This window comes from Diuraphis noxia, unplaced genomic scaffold, assembly GCF_037042655.1.
Source record: "Diuraphis noxia isolate RWA-SAM2 unplaced genomic scaffold, SU_Dnox_SAM2 contig0003, whole genome shotgun sequence".
NCBI classification, from domain to species: Eukaryota; Metazoa; Arthropoda; class Insecta; order Hemiptera; family Aphididae; genus Diuraphis; species Diuraphis noxia.
In genome coordinates, this window is record NW_028301713.1 from 70,150,126 (window position 1) to 70,172,600 (window position 22,475).

Consider the following 22,475-nt stretch of genomic DNA (forward strand, 5'->3'; position numbering starts at 1 on the left):
GCAATATAATATCATACTATATTTGATGTTGTTAACGCGTAAAGGGAATTGATTTGTTGAGCGTGATGAAAAACGGAGCGTAAAAATTGAATCATTCCGTTAATAGAATTAGATATATTAATTTCTCAGAAAATATCTGATAATCTTTTTGAGGAAATCATATAGTTAAATTTTTCTTCTCGGAGCTGTGGGTTCTAAAAGCACATTTTTCTCTAAATACGTATTCGAAAATATAATATTATATTATACACTGTACGGTGTAACCTAATATTTCTTGAATTTGATCGATATAAACTGGAGTGTGGTGTGCATAATATATAGGAACGCGAAAATGTGACTTTAAAACTGTAATAATAATAATAATAATAATAGAAAAATATATATAATTGTTTAGCTTCGAGAATTCTATATTCTGCATTTATGCACCTATACAGCTATACATGTATTTTAATATAAAAAAAATTATTAAATACCTATTGGAAATGTGTTTTTATTTATCTTACTACGAATATAATATGAACGTCTAGTGTTATAATAGTATTGTGATTGTCGACCTCAATAACATACTTATCAAGTAGTGTTCCGCGTGAGAAGAGGGAAAAATTAATTATAACCTCGGTTAAACGATTTCCACGTGAAAAACTTCAGCAGTATACACTATACATTGCTGCAGATTGATTCACACCAATTATATATGTTCATCTCCAGTTTTCCTCCATTCTATTTCAAATTCCTATTTTTGGAGCAGGTAGGTTTTTTCGACATGAATAAATACATTTTTTTTTTTGTTGGTGGTGAGGGTCTATCTGAAATTCGTAAACCACTTTTTCAGTGAACTTGTGAATCATTAGAATTATTATCATTTAATATTATGACATCATTCGTATATTATAACTAGGGAAGAAGACTTGTAGCTTTAAATAAGCTTTAAAAAAGCTCTAAACATGCAAGCACTTATGCACTTAAAATATGCATTTAAAATTTTTTTAACACAAATATACATTCCACAGAACCGACTGAGGCTAAATACTAAAATATTGATTATTGTCATGTCTAGAAATGTTTTATAAATAAGTCCTAATCGAATAAAAGCCCGCGCGGTGCGCACAATGCTGTGGCGGTGATGTCGTATAGGTATAGTGTACGATGTTAGATAGCCATCGCTTCTATGAAAAATGTGTGCCCGCGCACACTCAAGAACCACATTATACGACAAAAATTAAAAATAAATAAATGTCTATCTAAACATTTTGACTGCATTGTTTGAAATAAAAATGTCACAGTGGGAAAAATCGATTTAAGTACATAAATATGTCTCAAAAAGTAAAAAATAACGTATAAAAGTGTAAAATATGCTTTCAAAACCAAAATACGCATTTATATGCACAATAAAATTTTAAAACTAGCTTTGTGAACGCATGAAATGTATCTGTATCGTACTCTGCTATTTTTGTGACTGTGCAAAATAAATATGCAAATGCTTTAAGTCATCTGCCCTAATTATAAACATTAATTATTAAGAAGATTTAAATAATGTAAGTATAAAGTTAAACGAAATCATTTCTGTATTTCTTGTAAATAAAATTATATTTTCATAGCTGTCATGATCTAATGTCTGTTTTGATACGTAGACAGGTAAGGTAATTTTTAATTACAACCACCCAATTATTAACAGGTCTCGTCATCTTGGTAATAATTGACAGTATTATATTTAATTGAAATTCTGCCGTTATACAGGCGCAATCCTCTATAACGAATTATTCATAATTTTAATTCTGAACTTTGTCACTTTTATGTGCCTTCTCTCTCTTGAACACACACTCAACTATGTTATAATAATATTTGTGTGGAAAATCCAGATTATAAAATTTGCAAAGTTTTAATTAAGCAAGTATAGTATTTTTGTACCTACCCCTATACTTAAATCATTCATCTTTAAATGTTAAAAGCACCTCCTTCAAGTATTGTGATTTGCATTTAATTTTAAGAACGTGTATCTTATAACGTTATAACTTATAGTTATAGCAGTACATAAATTTAACATCTAACGGCAAAATATAACGATAAAAATGAATAACGAAACAATCTCTATAAGTTGCTTCGTAAAATCTCTAACATGCAGACTTGAAAAGATATAATATGTATTTATATAGCATAAACAAAATGCACTCCAAACTTCTTATAAAATATATTATCACTATACATTTCTTCAAAGCAACACTAATTCGCAAACTACCATAAGATTTTAAAACTAACAACTGTAATTATTCATTTTTATGTACTTTTTTAATATATGTATATTTATTTTTATTTTTTCTAGTATAATATTAAATGTAATGGTAATGGCCTCAGACGACGAAACAAAAATTATTAATAATTTCAAGATCAATAAAAAATATATATATTGCATTATACCAGCAAATTGGACTACTTCCAAGAAAAAAATGAATAATATACTATAATTGATCCAATTATAGGTGACTTTTGGTGTATTTTGGTTTCAGTCATTCTTCAGTGTGCTTACTTCGTTTTGTGGATAAATCTGACAAAGGTGAGCTATACAACCAACGACAAATTTGACACAACTCTTAATGTACTTTGTTAAACTTCGGTTTAAGCTGATGAAACAATTTCATGAACCAATCTGTTTTGGTATATTTCTGTCTGCGAAAATGAATAATTTGTTTTTATTGTTAATAATAAAATAATTTTCATAGCATGTAATCGATACCGAAAAAATATTTTGTTCACTACCATTCATTGGATGTAATATAAACTAATTTGAAAAATTAAAATTTTTTTAGTGTCTCTGAAAAAAATTCTCGGAAATGTTCTTGCAAATCGTTTAGGTAATATATGAGTCTATAAACCACAACCACACATATAGTATATACACATAGCCTTACTTGTATATGTATAAATATATATATAGATAATATTATTAATATTTTTGAAGTTCGTAGTGCTTAATCAGTGGCGGATTACAACATTTTAAAGTTTTAATTGTCATTTGTCATTATACAAATATTATTTTATGTGTGATAATTGGTTACGAAATCTGGAATAACCTGTGGTTAAGTGATATTATGTTTACTTATCTTTGTGCGTATAGTACCTATCTAGGTATATATTGAGTTTTGATATTGTATAATAGGCAAATTCAATTACTGGTATACGCATTGCTGTCTGTTCAGTTATTATTTTATGTTTACTAAATAATTTGAAATACCTATTAATTTATAGAAGGCGTAAATAGCATTATCTTTATTCAGTTTAGTGTATATTTTCCTATCCTTGTTTTAAATGATTACCTCGACTATATTGATGGCCGTTCTTATGTAAACATGATGTAGAATTGATCTGATTTAAAGTCATAAACAGTATAATAGTCGCAAGTAGAATACTAGCAGAACACTTTTTTTTTTTTTTTTTTTAATAAATGTATTTACAATCTGTAATATAATAAAACAATAAGTAAATTTTATTTTTTTTTACAAGGTTTGGAGGCTTGAGTGAAGGGTGCGTCCATTGACACTACTTCAAACTGTTTTTTTTTTTTTTATTTAGCAAAGTAAATCACGAGGCCAATTATTACGTTTTAGTCGACGGGGAGGGTTATCCGGAAAAGTCTTAGAGGAGAGGTTTGAAATTAGCTGGCTTGGATGATTAATCGTTTTAGAGTGACATTTTTTTATAGTGTTTTGAAGCGAGGGTGTGAAGAGTTGGAATTTTCAGGTCTATATGGATTGTATGATTACTAACATGCCAAGGTGCATTTTTTAGAAGACTGAGGCTAATCGACTGAAAGGATTGGAGAAGATTTAAGTTAGAGTTTTTGGTTGAGCCCCAGATTTGGATACCGCATGTCAAAGCAGGACGAATTAATTGTTTGTATACGAGAGAAGAACACCTATGTCGTAAATTAATAATTGTTTTAATTAAACTTATATTATCTACAAAATATATTATCGTGAATGTAACTATTAAACCTTTAAAGCTTCATCCACGTACCGTGCTTATATACTAATTCGCATTAAGACTGACTTTCCATGTCACCGGTTTTGGAAAAAAAACTACACGAGTCTTGTATAGTTAATAATATTATACACATTTTACGGTATAAGCAATTGTTGTTTTCCCTAGTAGTCAAATTAAGTCGAGCAGTAAATTTGTGTTAATTTGTGTTGTAATTTCAAACTTATTTTTTTCATTAATCATATATAAAGAGAATTTGTGTGACATGAGTTTATAATAACATATTAGCGTAAGTCACCGGTTTATATGTTTAAATTAGAAGTATTTGACGTCACGTTATGTTATTGCTGTCTATAATAGTACATGTATATGAAATATTTAAAATCACCCAGAAAAAAATATATTTTTAACAATAATTTTTATTTTACAATAAAATTTTGTTGGTTTTCAGAGAAAAATCAATAGATAAAAAAAGTTATCCAATCATCACACACTTTGTATTCAAAACAAATATTTAAGACAAATTAATAACAGTGATTGTAACACACACCGCATCGCCGAGAGATGAATATTGAAAAGTCCAACTTCGGTAAACAGTATACATACATGGGCATTGTAATTATAATTTATTAATACACGATTATTATATTTTAATAGTGCTCGAAAGGCGTGTATCAAAACACATCAAAGGAGAAAACATTAAAAGTGATCAAATTACTTGATCAGCAGCGCGTTTATTAAATATAATTGTTAATATTTTATTAGGTATGTCGTATGTGTTGGGTATTTCGTTTGTTATTAGTGGAGATACTTCCTACTTAAGCGCCAACGGTTCCAATCGTCTGATCGGAAATCAAAAGAACAACGCAATAACATTATTGTTATTATTATTCTGTGTATACGATAGGTATTCGTTATGTGTGTTTGACGATTATTGCTTTGGTGTATAATGAACCGCAAATGATGGTAGGCAGCAGCCATAAAATAAATACGTGCGCCGACAACCCTCTCTGTATATATAATATTATCTTACTGCATATTTGCGATGTAAGCGATTTGGGGATCAAAGTGATTTCGCTCTATAGACACATAATATATAATACCTATGGGCGTGCGAGTGTGTGAGTGTGATGTGTGTGTGGACACGTGTGGTATGTAACTGGTGAATAAGTCGGTTATGTTTTAATCGATCGCTTGAAAATTATCGTAAACACGCATACACAAAAACACACACACACAAACATATATATATATATGTATAATGATGTATCAGAATAATATTAAAATATGTAGGTATACCCACTCGGCACTCGTATATTATATACGTGAGTTTGCGTCAATCCACTGTTATTTTGCAATTAATTGATACCTACACAATGTTTCATATAAGTAAGTTATAATCAAACATAATAATAATATACCACTTTGTCTACGACGGTCGCAGTACTTAACTGTACAGCTGTATTTGTATTATGGTTAGGTTTTCGGCCGGACAAGAGGGACTTTACTATTCGGGTTGCGAGGTGTTATAGGACCGTGTCCGATATGGCTGCTCTAGTCCTGGCTAGAATACCCCCTGCCCACATTTTGACCGAAGAACCGTTTAGAATCGAGGAGCATTAAGTGCGAAGTTACGACGGTAGCAGTCATCAAGAGGCAGGAGCGGCAGGTTACTTTGCGTAAGTGGCAGGAGCTGTGGAACCACTGCACGTCAAAGGCAGCGTGGATTAGAAGCCCCAAATTATGTATAGATTGATTGTCTTATATTTGGTGAATAAACGATACAGAGGGGCGGATGGCAGTAGTATTGTGATGAACAGTTTCCAGCCGTTTCTGGTTTTTGGACAGGAAAAAAAAAAAGGTTTTCGGCCGCACAGAACTTTCCGGAATTGCGCGTAACTCTGGAGTTACGGTAAGCCTATATGCGTCTCGCGTCACATCACAACTGAGCTGAGAAATCGATGGTGGTGTGTAAACTTTGCGTATGTGCCGCGGGACGTTAAAGTCTGCGATTGACACCCAAAAGGGTTTTGCGAGAGTAATCCATAATAATGTTTGTCATTCACAAATTTTGTGTGCAGAGAGTTCCGGCGGACCAATTGAGAATTCCCTGCGGATGGCATTTTTATACTAATACGATCGATCGGGCTGTCTCTGCGCGACCAGACGACACCAAGAGTTACTGCCGGAAGCTCAAAGCGGAAGCCGCCGACTGTGATCGTCGAAAATATTCAGTATTCGTGTTTCATTTTAAGACTAGCTCGGTGCGCGCTATGAGCTACAGGTTTTTTGTTCATAAAAATATACAAAATTTATATATCTACGAATTTAACGTTTTCGATCGTGTTGTTATAAAACTGAAAAATATCGTACTCGTCGTACTCATAATTTAATGTATTTCGTGTTATTATAGAGTAATGTTGAATTATAATTTGACAAAGTCACCAAATTGTGTTTAAAATTTAGGGGTTGGAGACTTATATAATATAAATATATTATAACACCAAAATGCCAATTTGTATAATGATACTTAGAGGGCCTTCATAGGAGCAATATCGCTGTAAGATTATTACTTATAATATATTTTAACTGTTATCTATCTTTATGTATATAAAAATATACCGCTAGCATAATCACAGGTAACACATTTAACACACAGTTTGAGTTGTTTGAGATATGTAAGAGGTAGGATTTTTAACGGGCTACGTAGTGCACGGGTTCAGCTAGTCGTGTTATATAAATATATTATAATTAAATGATTTTTATAAAAACTCCTACTGAGGTATCTGCTGCTAAGACACTAAACCATATGCTTGTAACAATATCATACTAATATATACTTACAAATTTTCAAAATTATAGAAATATGTTTCCAAGACGTTGAGATATTATTATATATTTCATGTTTATAAAATGTTGGTGTACAGACATAAAATATCGTTTCATGATAACAGGTACACGATGTTTAGCAAACGTTTTTGGGTACTGTAAACATTGCAACTTATATTCTATACTTGTTTATATATATATATATATATATATATATATATATATATATATTTTAAATTAATTTATATTAATATAAAAAGTTGAGCGTTATAATTTTGTTCTAAATGGATTTTTGTAAATAATAAAAAAAAATAATCCGTCACGGAATGCCTGGAAAATGTGAAAAATCACTATTGATGGATATATAAATATGGAATAAAAAAATTTAAATAGAGTTTCGTTAATAAAATATATATATTTTTCGCCTTATTCATTTGATAATAAAATATATTCAAGATATAAATACAGGAAGTATAAATATTTTTAATACACGTTTTGTTCAAGGAATAGAGATTGAATCGTTTGTTGAAAATTAAACTAAATTAAATTATCATAAAATTACTAATATTATTATTTTCTATAAATGGTTGTCATTAGTAATTTTTTAATGCAATTATGTTTCGTAATAATTTTTATTAGAACACATGATTGCAGTATAACATTTAATATTATTATATAATTTGAAGTAACCCGCAATATTACTCTGCAGTACGCGTAATACTTATAGTGCTTAATTCAATTTTCTCATACGCGCATATCCGAATACAAAATATTCATGTTTATGACAGTTTTTGTTTACTGAAACTCGAATTTTATTAGATGTACAAGAGTATAACATATACTCGTGTATATGATTACCTACATTGAATATTAGCCGGATTAAATGGAGGTTCGTTAAAACGAAACACCTTTAAATAAAACGTAATTCATGAAGGGATGTATATCATATACTATAATAATATTATATTATAATATTTAATTATCCGTCTGGTAGACGAAACTATAAAATATTGAAACCATATTATGCGCGTCCACGACGTCGACGTGCAAATGAACCGTATTATACGGGCTGTAAAATATATGCGTCGACTAATTGCAAAATATACTTCGCAGTAGTTAAGTTTTCAACGGAGGATTACCTTTTTAAATCGTCTATTTTGTATAATGCATTTTTGTAGTCTTCATTTTTTGTGTGTTCAGTAGATTACTGCATTCATAATATTGAAATTATTATTATTTTTTTTTTATTGAGTTCAGGATTCGATATCTGAGGTCATAAGCCTGGGTTATTTAGTAGATTTATTACTATGGAGGGAGGGTACTGTTGGTTAGAACGCGTGTATATGAAGTTAGGATTTTTCACTATAAACCCAGGAGGTCACCCATCCGGGACCTAGGGACACCGGTTGATGCTTGACCTCAGAATACGTTATTGACTAAGGCCAAACACCGTGCCACACGAGGCCACTATGATTATTTTAGTTTAGTAAAATTAAAAATTAGGGTTAACTAAATTAGCCATTAAAATTAAAATCATATTTTAAAAAACTTGTATGTTTTTAACTGCAGTGAAAAAGTATTCATTCAAAAAAATTAAACCAATATTTTATCTTATTAAAAGTTTTGTTTATTCTGTTCGATTTGCAAACATTTTATTTTTAAAGTTACTACTTAAAATTTTTGAACAATTATATAGCCAGAGTAGTTAATTTTAAGAGAAAATGTTGGTTATTTTCTTAAACCCATTATTTTCTAATATAATTTAAAAATAAAACCTATAATAAGCGTATTATACGACCTACATAATAATAAATATTGGTATTAAATATAATTTTTATATCTACTTGTTTTTCTATAAGGACGGTGAATTATTTCCCGACTCAGTTGACCTATACTCTTATCCATCCACTATTATTAAAATTATCTGCTCTACTCTTTCTGTTTGGGACGTAACGATTTTGAGTGACAAATCGTCGGTATATAATACTGAAAACTAAAGTTAGCCTCTGTATGTCCCACAACGGCCACAATTACTATGATTATTGATTACTGATACCTGCAAAAATCTTGTAGGAGCTTCTGTGGTTGCATGTGTGCATCAAATAAAATAATAGATATTCAAATTCTAAGTTTTGATAAGAAACATCTTTATTCATTCAATTTTCAGTGATTTTAACATTGTGAATTGTAATGTACATAATGTTTGATATTCAATTTTACTAGAATTGAAAAAAATACGCTTTAAAATAACTTTAAAATTTATTTAAATGTCGTTTGATTTCTGAAAAGATTAGGTTACATATTTTAACTTTAATGATGTTGACACTATGTATTATAGAGACTACAAATATCTACGTGTAGTCAGGATTATGAAATAGGTTGGATGAGACGGAGGTCAGTTATAAATTCAAATAAGGTTTTTATAGCTTACTTATATAAATATTAAATAGGGCACAAAATATCAATGTGGAAGAGTGGAGTTTAAACACCTAAAACCCTTCTGACTACGCTACTGAGTGTTTTATGGAACTCATAAATTCATTAAAGTCTGAAGTTTTAATTAGCTACATTTAAACAACTTTAAAATGTCAGTAGGTATCTTATCGTGGAAAAAATAAATATTATATTATATGTAAATCTAATAAAACAATATTAACTTATTAGTTATTACATGATGTTTTAATCAAAATTAGACAAACTAAAATTTATTAACAAACATGTAATATCATCAGTTAAATTATGGAATCTAGCTGTACATTGATTTCCAAAAATTCTGATTTTTGTTATATTTGGATTTTTACTTAAAAAATACTTGTAAGTACATACTTGTAATATTGTATAGGCATTATGTTTTATGTTATCTATAAGTTATTTTTGCTTGATTTATTTTTATTGTTATATTTGTATTTGGTAATGTTATGAGGCATTTGTATTCTGTCCGTTGAATGCATTAATGTATATTATGAACTTGTTGTAACATGTAATATGTTGATACATTTTAATTTTTAATAAATAAAAAATAAATAAATATTATGAATTGGGTCAATCTTGTATTATTCCAATCAATGAATAGAATTTTATATGATACACATTAGCATATTATATTATTAATTTTTGGGTTTCTTGTATGGTTAATATATGTAATGAGTGATATGCCATTATGAAAATTGTACAATACATTATAAATAATTATAAAAAAAAATTATTACTATAAAATCTTACCAAAACAAACTGATGGATACCTAGTTTTAATATTTAAGAAAATACATTTTTAAAGTTTTAGACTATCTGCAGTGAGTTGCATAGTGCAAGAGACTAAGAGAGATAGTATGAGATTTATTAAATAAAAATGTAAATATAAATCATTAAAATACGTGAATATTATTTTTTATGTTTGTGATATCGTTGTTATTTTAATTATTTCTATTTGCTACAATTGTGTTCGATATTTCATGGAACTACTTCTAGTGAATTAATTTAATTGAAAATATAAAAATCTCTTTTTATTACGAATACTTACTGTAATTGCATGGAATGGATCCAAGTAAACATCCTTTCCGGTTTCATCGAGTAGTTTTCAAATGTTAAATATAATTTGGTTTTGCTTCGATCAATATTACAGTATATATAGCAATATAACATACACTATATATGTACTATACTAAAATTATGTTTGGTTTTACTTAAACCCTTAAAAGACTTAACGTATCGTTAGACAACTGTGGAGTGGTCTATGAATAATCACAAGCGATTGACCCATAATGAAACTGCATTTGTTCTACCATTATTTTTATCACATTTACTGATATGCATTTATAGATACAAAAGACTTTATATTATGTTATGTCGTTTTCTCGAGAAATTGCATTAACCAACTGATTTTTCGCCCAGATTTCGACATAATACAATATTTTCTGTACCGAATTACTGTAATGGAAAGAATAAACTTCGATGTGATTATAACATAGTGTATTGAACTGTTAATACACTTTCAAGGTTTTACAATTTGTTAGAAATTTATTTGGTGATAGTTTTTTTTTTTTTAAAGATTTAAGCATTTTATTATTAGAGTTCTAGTATCAGAGTCAGATTTATAAAAAAATGAATAAATATTCTAAATTCCTTGTGAAACCAAAGTCATCAAACATATTCACTTGGAGTAAAAGAGCAAAACAATATGTAAAAAAAAAAAAAAATTCGATAAATAGATATATAAATACGTATACTACATCTGCCATGTCTTATACTGTGTAATGGAACAATAGTACATAAATTAACAAAAAAAAACCAACGTGCACAACATCATTATGGATTTCGCTTTTTATAGAAATAATATTTTAAATCGATTAATATAATAGTATATTATATATAAAAATAACGGATTAATTATATTACACAGGGGCATTTTGTTTTTAGGGCCTTGTATAATAAGGACACATCAATTGATTGCGGGTGAAGATCCAGGGGTCCATCTTCTCACATCCCACCGGTGAAATATTTAAAATGTACATTTATTTTTGATTAATAAACTACAATTTTATAAATATAGATATAATTTGGGACAAAAAAAAAGACAATTACCTAGGTATATAATAATTTATGACCTCCACGCTGAAATCAAACCTTTGGCCTTGTGTTGACGGTTTTGAATTAGAAATATTATACTATTATTGTGTATATACATTAGTATTTATATATACATATTTACACTCTCATTGATATGTGCACGAATAAACGCAAATCGAACACTTATTATTATATCGGAAGATAATAATAATACAATACCACAAACAGCACGACAAAAAATTACGAGTGAAATGAATCGAATTAATAGAAAAACGCGCCGTATTGTTGTACATTATAATATTATTATGCATTATTATATATTATCGCGTTGATATAATTGTTTAATTGTTCAATCGTGTATTATATAGGTACAGTAAATCCGTTACGATCACTACATAACACGTCGTACGCTTACCTATTTATATGCGGGTATTATGTTATTATAGAAATATTATCTATTCTCTCGCCATATATCGAAAACATCACGTAGATGAAAATACGTACCTACTATTAGTGTATAAAGTAATCTATTATTATGTGCGTTATAAAAATATATCCGATATCATTAAAAAATAAAATAAAACGTCGTGCTAAATATTAACCTTTTATGATTTGTAAATACGTATAGGTTACGAATAATGTATTTATGACTTACACTTTACACTTTACAGTAATAGAACTTTTACGATTGAGCTGCACGGAAATATAACAATAATAGTTTTTTTTTTTTTTTGTTGATCTGAAATATACATCGACAACTAGGCCATTAGTACACGAATTTTTGATATCATTGTTAGTATTTTAGTATTTACATGATTACATTAAATTAAATTGTACAATTCTGTTTTTTTTTAAGAAATAGTATTTTTTGTTGTATACACGGTCACTTATATTGTCACATTTTACTTATTTTCATTGTTCTTGCATCTATAATATTGTATTGGTATGAATTTTGACAGACTTGTTTACCGAGTCGATACTGAGTAGCTCATATTATATTATAGTATGTACACCATAATATCATTAAAATATTCTGTCTGAAACAAAAAAACAGTTCTGGCCTAGGGTTTCTCAAGAATTTGAAAATAAGGTCTTTGAGTATATTTAAAGAGGACGGCCCATTTTAGCCATGTTTTTAAGCTAGTACGAGCAATTCCACGCCAGTTGTATTTTAATAAAATATAGAATAATTATTTTAACCTAAAAGTTAGAATATTTTCTAATAGTAATACTTTGTATTTAGAAATTAAACGAGTAAAGCGTTTTTTAACGCTTGGATTATTCGTCGATCTGAATATTTTATTTGTCTTCAAAATTGTAATTAAATTATTGTCATTCGTGGAGCATTTTAATAATATATAGATATAGTGTTCGAGTTAAATTATAAATTAATAACATTTCTACCTATCCTGTCCGTGTCATCATCAACTAAACGTGGGTAAACCATGTCTAAACCGTAAAAGCACATCGAAACCAGTGGCGTATATATAGGAAGGGATGTGGGTTCAATCCCCCCCCCCCCCCCCCCCGAAATTACATCATATATTATGTGGCTGGCAAAAACACCATAAACCTAAAATGCATAATGTTTTGCAAATGACATGAAGATGTGGTAAAAACAATACATACATATTTTATGAAAAATTAAACATAAATCCTGGCTTTGTAATCAAATTCGAAAAACATCTTTCAAATTAAATTGTTTGTTTTAATATTATACTCCCAGTTTCAGTAGCACACAATTCAACGTCTGAACAGTTTACTGACCAATAACTGTAATTTGGCGCTAATGGGCAGGTCTCTGCAGAACATTATAATAGACATTTGGTGGTGGTTTATCGTTTATCCTCATTTATTCAATTGACGAACACGGAAAAACAGAAAATCACGGTGGTCACCACATGTAATTGTATTCGTTATTTTCAGTATAGAGCCTCTGATTGACTATACAAGACGAGTGCCCTAACACAGTGCACACATTATACCTATATTATATTATCATCATACCGCTCACAATGAGTGGGGCGAGTTTTCACACAATATTATTCGCGGGTGCAGCAGTCTCCACGCCGCCGAATACGTATTATAGCATTTTTATTATTATTTACCTGCTACAACTGTCCTATATTATATTATATTGTATCACTATAGCAGCAGACTATATACACAATGCGACGCGTATATTAGTATTTTCTTCCCGAGCCGCGGGCGTGAAATGAGAAATGTGCCCAACCTGCCCTCGCCATGTAGAAATTTGAGAGCGCGTGAGTAAAGGTCGGAGAAGAATATTATAAAAAAAATATATATTATGCTCACGCACACGCACACGCACACATACACACGCACGCACGCATATCCGTATAATGCGTTAGTACATGATTTATTTCGCGGTTTTCTTCGCGTCTAGTATTTGATGATTTAAATATTTTCTTGAATACAATAATCGTGAAGGATTATACTTTATACTGAACGTCGGCGGATTTATATATACTCTCAACTCTGTATAAATAATAAACAAGGTTTTTGTTGAAAATATACCTTTTAATGATTTTTTAGTGATTAAAATTTGATTTACACACTTTACAATACGAAAAAAGAAGAAACTAAAATTGCTCGTGTATACAAAAATTATCTTTTATTAATTTAACAAATTTATAATCAAATACAAAATTCAAATATTATAACAATTGAACGAACAGTTACAAAATGTATAAATTTATATAGGTACATGTTTCAAATAAAAAAAATGAACATACAGTTTTGAAAAATATATTTTATAACTGGCAAAAAATAGAGCAAAGTTGCTATTATCATAGGGAAAATATTTTTGAAGATTTAATATGGATAATTTTTTATAAATTAGCACAAAATGGCTAAATTATTACATTTTTACAAGTAGAAGATTTTCAAAGTAGAAAAAGGGGTTGGGGGAATAAACAATATACATAAATATAAAGAAACAAACAAATACACAAAATAAACGTCGCATACAGTAGAAGCTTAATAAAAAATATAACTTTTAACACATGCTTCAAATACAAAAAGGGGAAACATTAAAAAAAAAAATGAGAAAATGAGAAAAAATAGCACAAAATGACTATAATTTAAATGTTGCGAGTACAAGATTTAGCCGAAAAAGGGGGGGGGGAGAGACAAAACAACAACAATATATACACAAAAAAAAGTTATAAAATTAAATAAAAAAAAAAAATACGTCAGTCAGGAGACACAAAAACAAGGGGGGGAAGATACGAGATGGCGATTGGGTGCGGATTTGTAACAGTTTTGGCCACTGGTCACCTGCACAACATTTCACGACCGTTCCCACGGGTAGACGAGTGTCACGGACGCGTGACGACCTTGCCCAGCCGGCGAGGCCAGACCGAGACGGCCGCGGGAGCGATGGTCGACGGCGACAAGCAACGGCGGTTAGTGCGCGATGTTGGCACTTTGATGGTTGACGGTGAGACGACTCTAGCGACAGACTTGCAGCGGATACCGTTGGACACGAAGCGAGAGAATCGAGATTTGGTACATGCCGCGGAATGGACGGTGATCGCTATACGGACAAGCGACCCGGCCGATGTGTGTTTACCGCGAGACGAAAAGGCGAGAGCCATCGGACCGCCGCACGAGCGACGTACCGCGATCCTTGACAATCGGTAATTTTCGTCCTGGCGTCGTCCCTTCGGCCGCGTCTTTGTCCTGCAATGACCGTTGCCACGAAGTCGCACGCCACCGGACCCTGAAACATTCATAGTTTCCTCGGGTTCGGTGCCGCTGACATCCGTGTTCCTAACACATAAATCTCTATACCACTTACCTCGAGCCAAAGTGTCCGCCCGTAACGAGTCGCCATCGCCGTCGCCATCATCGTAGGTACGGCCGGGGCGGAATCGTTGCCCGCGCCGTTACCACCGTGCCGTCGACATCGTCTGTCAATCCACGCGACCGTAAAATCCGGGCACTCGCCGAGCCGCCAGAATGTCTCGCGCGTCAACGACGACCGAGCGCGCAACGCTCGTGAACCCGTCGCTACGTGGGTGGTCGGGAAAAAGGTTCGGGTGACTTACCGCCGTGCACCTTCCGGGATCTTTCCCGTATCCTCCCCTCCAACCCACCGCCGTCTTCCTGACGACATCATCGGCCCTTATAGGGGACCGCCAGACTAACGTGGGTCGCGGACGGTTTCTCTTCGCCAGCAACTTAGACGTCGGAAAATCCGCCTGACGCCTTTCCAGCACGAGGTCTTGTACCTTCGTGGCTGGTCGGATTTTCCGGTTGTTGCTGGCGGGTCCAGCCTACCTACGACCTCACCGTTGTCTGGCTCTTCAATGCCCTGAGCCGGCTCAATTTCGTTTTCAGCTTCACACCTATCACATATATATTTTCCTTACTACTTACATTATGTATTATAATATTAATTTCAATACTCGTTTTTTTATTTGGACATGTTGGTTTATTTTTTTTTTTGCAATATTTACATACATTGCATTTTGTATGCACCTTATGAACTCCGGTCTTAAAATAATATTTCTATTTTAATATCTGTTCAAAAATTATATGTAATGTGTAAATTAGAAAGTCATAAAGGTGCAAAATTGGCCAGCATAATTTTATAGTAAACTATAAGATGAGGGATGCCTTGCAACGATTTCTTCACTCACATAATACCTACAATCTTCATATTACACTGTAATGGACTAATTTAAAAATGATTGTATTTTATCCCTGGAGTTCATTAGATGCATTGAAATAATTGATGCGTACAAACCAAAAATATTACATACAGTGGAATCCTAATTATAGGATAAAGAATTTCACCCTTTTTGATTTCCTCATTCAATCAATTTCGTAATATGTAATGAATTAAAACATATGGTATTCAATTCATAGAATTTAGTTAGTACTTTAATAGTTGTGTTACATTGTATTTGAAGTTCATTTCGTAGAAATTGCAATACATGTTGATATTATCGATGTGTGGTAATAGTTGGTCTGTATTTTTATACTTATAGAAATTATAATTAGCAATTTTGTGTATTGTAATATTAACTGGAGTCAATAGTAGCATCCCCTGAGGCCCTGACCAAGACGTGTAAAATATTGAATAATATTCAGTTGGAAGCTTTATAGCGCTTATACTTTTTTAGCATGTTTAAACACCATAAACCCGTGTAAATCTCAGTGTTGCGCCGCGCCGCCTATATTCAAAAATTGGTACTATTTAACACACCAGCGTTACACACAATAATGTTATTTTGGACCTTATGGATTCCTATCTTTGAAAGACAATTTATAAGGTAAGAACGTGTTACAATTACGAAAATGACATCAACTTTTGTGACCTCCGGATTTCGGAGGTCACTATGATACTTGAAAGTCATAACGCCGGCTTGTATCTCGATTGTGGATGTCATAAGATACGCTGTACAAACACAAACACACACGCGCGCGCTCTGTAAACAGCTTTTCGTCTTCCGTACACGTAAATACTTACATAAAACCCTTATCGATATAGACTCGCATGACATATCTCGCACCCAACCATTGTTGTAGAACATAATGGTTTGAATTCAAAAGTTTTCGTATTCCATGCGAAAACGCAACTGAAATTATGACAATAATATTAATGAAAATCCCGCGTGCGACACAATGTGCCCTTTAAATAAAAAGATGCGGACCACATCACGGTCTATGGTTTTGATTCATCGAAAATAAAATCCCCTCAAATATAACTTTTGTATGAATAAGAAATAATTAAACATGTAACGGAAAACAGTTGCAAGTCCCTAAAATAAGAATATCTTTTAAACTAAAACATAGTGATTATCACAAAATCGTAATATTCAATTTCAATATAAGATTTAGTGAAAATCATAACTTGATAAAATGTCATGAAGGACTGCTGTCTGGTGTGTATTAAAATGTTAAGCCTTAGCACTCTAAATTGAAAATTAGATGAATTTTTTATAAACTAAAAATAACTAGCACATTTTAGCGGTTTAGTAGAATTTTGCTAAAATTTCAATAACAATATAATAGAGTTTTAAATAAAAAAATAAAAATAAATATTGTTCACAAATGGCTAATTCGTTGGCGTACCTACTTAGTTATTATTCATCGGTTACAATAACAAAACCAGCTAATACTTAAACGATTAAAATATTAGGTATATAATGTTAAACAATTTGCACAATAAATACTATGTAATATATATTTAGATATACATAATATCTGTGTACTAAGCAGCGACATTGACTTCATAACAATTGAAACGTTTTGAAAAAAAAATATCCCGCCTGCGAGTATTAAAAATCACAAAATAAAATCTATTTTAGCGTGCGAAAATCGTCACGTTTTTTATACGTGAGTGTATTTACTATTTTATTTGGTATTATTATAACGTGACGCACTAAGCATTATCATATTATTATTAATATTTTTACATTAAAACTGTCTAATTTTGAAGTACCAATTTAAATAGATGCTGTGTCGAGAAATACCGAGCTTGATAATTGAATAAGCCATCAGTGACGTATAGGTTCACACGATTTGAGGGGGTAGGTTGTTACACCTCCCCCAAAACACTACTTTTGGTATGTTTGTACCATTTGTATAGATGTCTAAAATTTAGTAAAATTTAAAAAATATTGTTATAGGTAGGTATGCTGTAAAGTACATAATACTATATATATATGAGCACACCACTGTAAACCATACATCAGAGTATCAGACTAATAAACATTGAAACATTTGTCGTTCATAAAATATCACTGACGACGTTCGACCAAGGCATCAAATATTGTTCAAATATGGTTCAATTTATAAGAGCATTTTATATTTAGTGAATGAAGTCCCATTAAATATTGCAATGCTTCTCGGTAGTGTCGAGCTCTACACATATATACGGTAAATAACAGTAAATAATAGTTATATTGATTATCGAATGTACATATTATTATGGTATACGTTTGTATAGGTATTGGTACAACTTATTAGTTATTGACCCCATAAATTGAAAAAATAACACAATTTAGTCTCAACAACTCGAGTGTTAAAGGGAATAAAAATCAATCAGACTTTGTATTTTTTGAGTTTTTAAATAGGTACCGGAAACACGAATTAAAAACACGTCAAGGAGCAAGGTAAAAATTCGAATCATCGAAGCTTTATAATATCAAATCAAAATTGTTTTTGCAAACTGTGTTTAATAATTTTTTTATATTATGGTCATTATAATTATAATACTGTAAATGAAAAATATTTAATTAAAAATGCACTGTTTAAAACGAGAAAAAACTATGTTTATTAATTTTGCATATTTTTTCAACGTTGGTTGCGAATAATTTTATTCTTATTTATTATTTTCAGGCGTTTAAAAAAAAAAAAAGCAGTCAAGTTTTAAACCAGGTGGATACTGCAATTATTCTACGCATGCACAAACAACACAGTTTCTTCCATTCCAAATAAGTTATTAATATTGTACCTGGGTACTCTAATTAATAATTATTGCTCTAGTATCTGATGAAAATTAAATGTAAATAAATTAGAAATCATAAGCTTTGCGATATTATGTCGTATTCATTTAAAAAAATGTTAATGTAATATATTTCTTGAGATGTTGGACATATTTTATAAACAATTCGCTTGTAACGAGCGTAAGCCTAAAGATAAAATATTACAACAAAAATAAATAATACAATAAATCAGAACTTAGTAGGAAATTTTTTTATTATTTAGTCTATATTGAATTAAAAGTTGATTAAATATTTGAAAAGTGATTATTAGCACAAAACAACTTTCAAATATTAGCAGCAATTATTGCATTAACTGTTCAATGTTTACTTTATACAATCCTATGAAAACACGATGTAAAGAAATAATAATTATTTAGTTTCTTTTTTTTTTGTATATCCTATTTTAACTGCTAAAATATTTATTTTTATGCCTTTGACAGCGAACAGCGTTAGCGCAATAGCTAGAACATTATTCTGTCATAAGAAATTTCATCAAACGATAAGTTGGTAATGGTAATACAATAATAATATTATCTTCCACAAGTTTATCATTTAAAATAATTAATATTTGACATGACGTGTTTTAGGTAAAACCTTTTAACGGGATAAATTCATACAAAATATCTCAAATAGTTATCGTTAAGGGCTTAAAACGGAATTTATTATTACCGAGTTCCCACTTTGTGTAAGAGGCCGATGAAAAGCATACACAAGACGTAAATTTTTCGTAATATTCTCTTTTGCGCGTAGAATGGAATTTCGTTGGACAAATAACGTTAATTTTTCCGCTTTATTTTCGTGGTAGGTAGTATTATTAAGTTGATATGTATAAGAGCCTTCTTGTGAAAGGGGTTTTTTTTAACGGAAAAATAAACTTAATAAGAAGGCTTTAGGTTAGCTGGAAAAAGTCATGACTATTATACACTACATACGCATAATGGCTGCTACACATTAAACATATACCTATATATGTACAGGTATATGTAATATTACATACCTACTGCAAGTAGAATGTATGATGGCATTATTTATTATGAATTTATAGCTACTTGCTGCTCAGAGTTTTAGCATTTAAGCCGTGTTATCATCGAGTATGCTGTTATTCGTAGTACCTATATAGCTATAGGTATTATGTGCAAATAAAATATTTACCTAGAAAACAGACGTATTGTTTTAAGATTTTGCAGAGCTTAGAGCAAATATTTTATATAATCTACGTGTTAAGAAACGAGCGACTTTCAAGAGTATAATATTTTATAGTCGTCATTGGTTCGTCACACAGGGATGGGCAAATTACCAAAAAAAAGTAATTAATTACAAATTACAAATAACTCAAAATACCAGTATTTAATTACAAATTACAAATTACATGATTGTAGAACATTTAATAACAAATTAAAAATTACACAATTGAATTACTTACAATTACCAATTACATTTAAAAATTTTATTACAATTGTAATAGTTAATTATATTATTATATGAAAAAAAGTTTATAAATTAAATCAAAAAAACATTGGAAAAATATAATATAAATTAGATAACCCCGTAATTTTGGTTACCTTTTCATTCATCGGCGTTAATTTTAGTAATTTTTTACTTAGTAATAAATAAGGAATAAGTAAAATAATTATCAATTTTTAAGTCGTTATTAGCGACGGACGAAAACGAGATGGTTACTAAAGCCTGTACGTACGTAGACACGTAGTGTACAATTTGTACATCGTACAGTACGATTGTCAATTTATACATAGAACAAGGACAATAAGATACCTAGTATAAATGTATAATATATCTGTATTTTGTAGTAATGTTCATCATAAAATTATCTTTATGTATCGGTGCCGAATGTTCGATAAAACTTATGCTGTATAACTTATATATATATATATAATATAATATATTGCACATTGCAGAAAATTCTAAATTCTAAATTTTTATCATTGAAAAATTGAATTGAATTACTGTAATTGAAAAGTGCCCAGCCCTGTCGTCACATAATACGTATAAACAATATGAAAAGGACAATGGAATGAGGAGGGTTATCATACGTATAATATTAATTGAAATTTGGTTGATTTAATTAAAGCTCTCGCATGTTGTACACAAACAATCAGGAAATATTTAACTTTTGGTTCGATGAATATCTATTTAATTATGACTTGTACCGTTAACCTAAACCAGATCCCCTGAACACCCCTGCAAATTTTAATAATATATATATATATTATATATATACAAGCCCAGGGGATATTATGTACCTATATCTACTAGTTAAATTTTCATTAATAAAGGGAGGGGACGTAGTTTTTCTTGCGATTGGCCACAGAATGTGTTGATACGGATTCGTCATTAATATTAGACGTGATATGATTTCTTATTCTCGAGTTTTTGAACAGCAAAAATTGATTTTTTTGATAGTATGTTAATTGTGTGTTTGCGAGAGTGATGTGGCCTAAAGTGTGTACCAGCCACATGATTGCGACCACGTGAACTGAATTCGTAAAATCTATGGAGGTGAATAAAAAGGAAAAATTATCATAACTGAATAATATTTTCTAGAGCGTTTGGCAAACTAAAAAATGTGATCAATTTATTTGTTCAATCCAAACATATTTTACATTTTACAACTGTATGTGCTCTGTGATGTGCTTAGAGCACAATCATATACTTTAAACTTCGTGTATTTATTATTATGTACATGTCCAAATACTGTATTTATGGGTACGATTTAAAAGTTATAATTTATTTTAACAGCTTCAAGTTTGAGAATGTTGATTGCACAATAAATTGTGTTATTTTTTTCAAGAAACTATCTTTTTAGCATTAATAATTATTCTCAAAGTAAGAAACTGTGTTTATTATAAAAAATTGATGTATTGTTAATTATATCTAGTAGTTTATTTCATTGTAAAATATGTCAAGTTGTTATAGTTTATACTAGTAGACTATAATAATAATACAAATATAGATTATTATGTATATCGATTTGGGGGTAGAAAAAAAATAAATTTTCAACATGCTTGCGTATTATTTAAAAAATGATAATTATGTAAGTAAGTATCCTCGTTTGTATGTGGTTTATATTATTAAAATTTGAACTTTAGTATGCGTTTGAGAAGTTTCAATAAAAAATAAATGCAATTCACACTTTCACAGTGTGTATAAGCAACGCTTACTGCGGGTTGAGATTGCGTTTTTTTTTTGTGCTTATCGTGCTATCACTGTAATATATTTTATGGTAACGACCACAGGGTTACCATGTTTTCAGCTTAGCTTAGTGCTCTGGGAAGATTTTTATTACAATTATATATCATTTCGTATGAAAATAATAACCCTAGGCGGCGTTGCTAGGTGTAGAGAACACCATTAAAGATTATTATAATATATTTGATTGAATCATAGACCTTATGTAGTATAAGGCCTATGGATTGAATATACCTATTATGTGAACATACAATTATTTTCAAAAAATAAAGTAATTATAAAATATGTTTATATATTTTTAAATTTGACTTTTTTATTTAGAATATTTAAAAATATATATGATTCCTTGTATGAGCTAAGTGTATTTAAAAAAATATT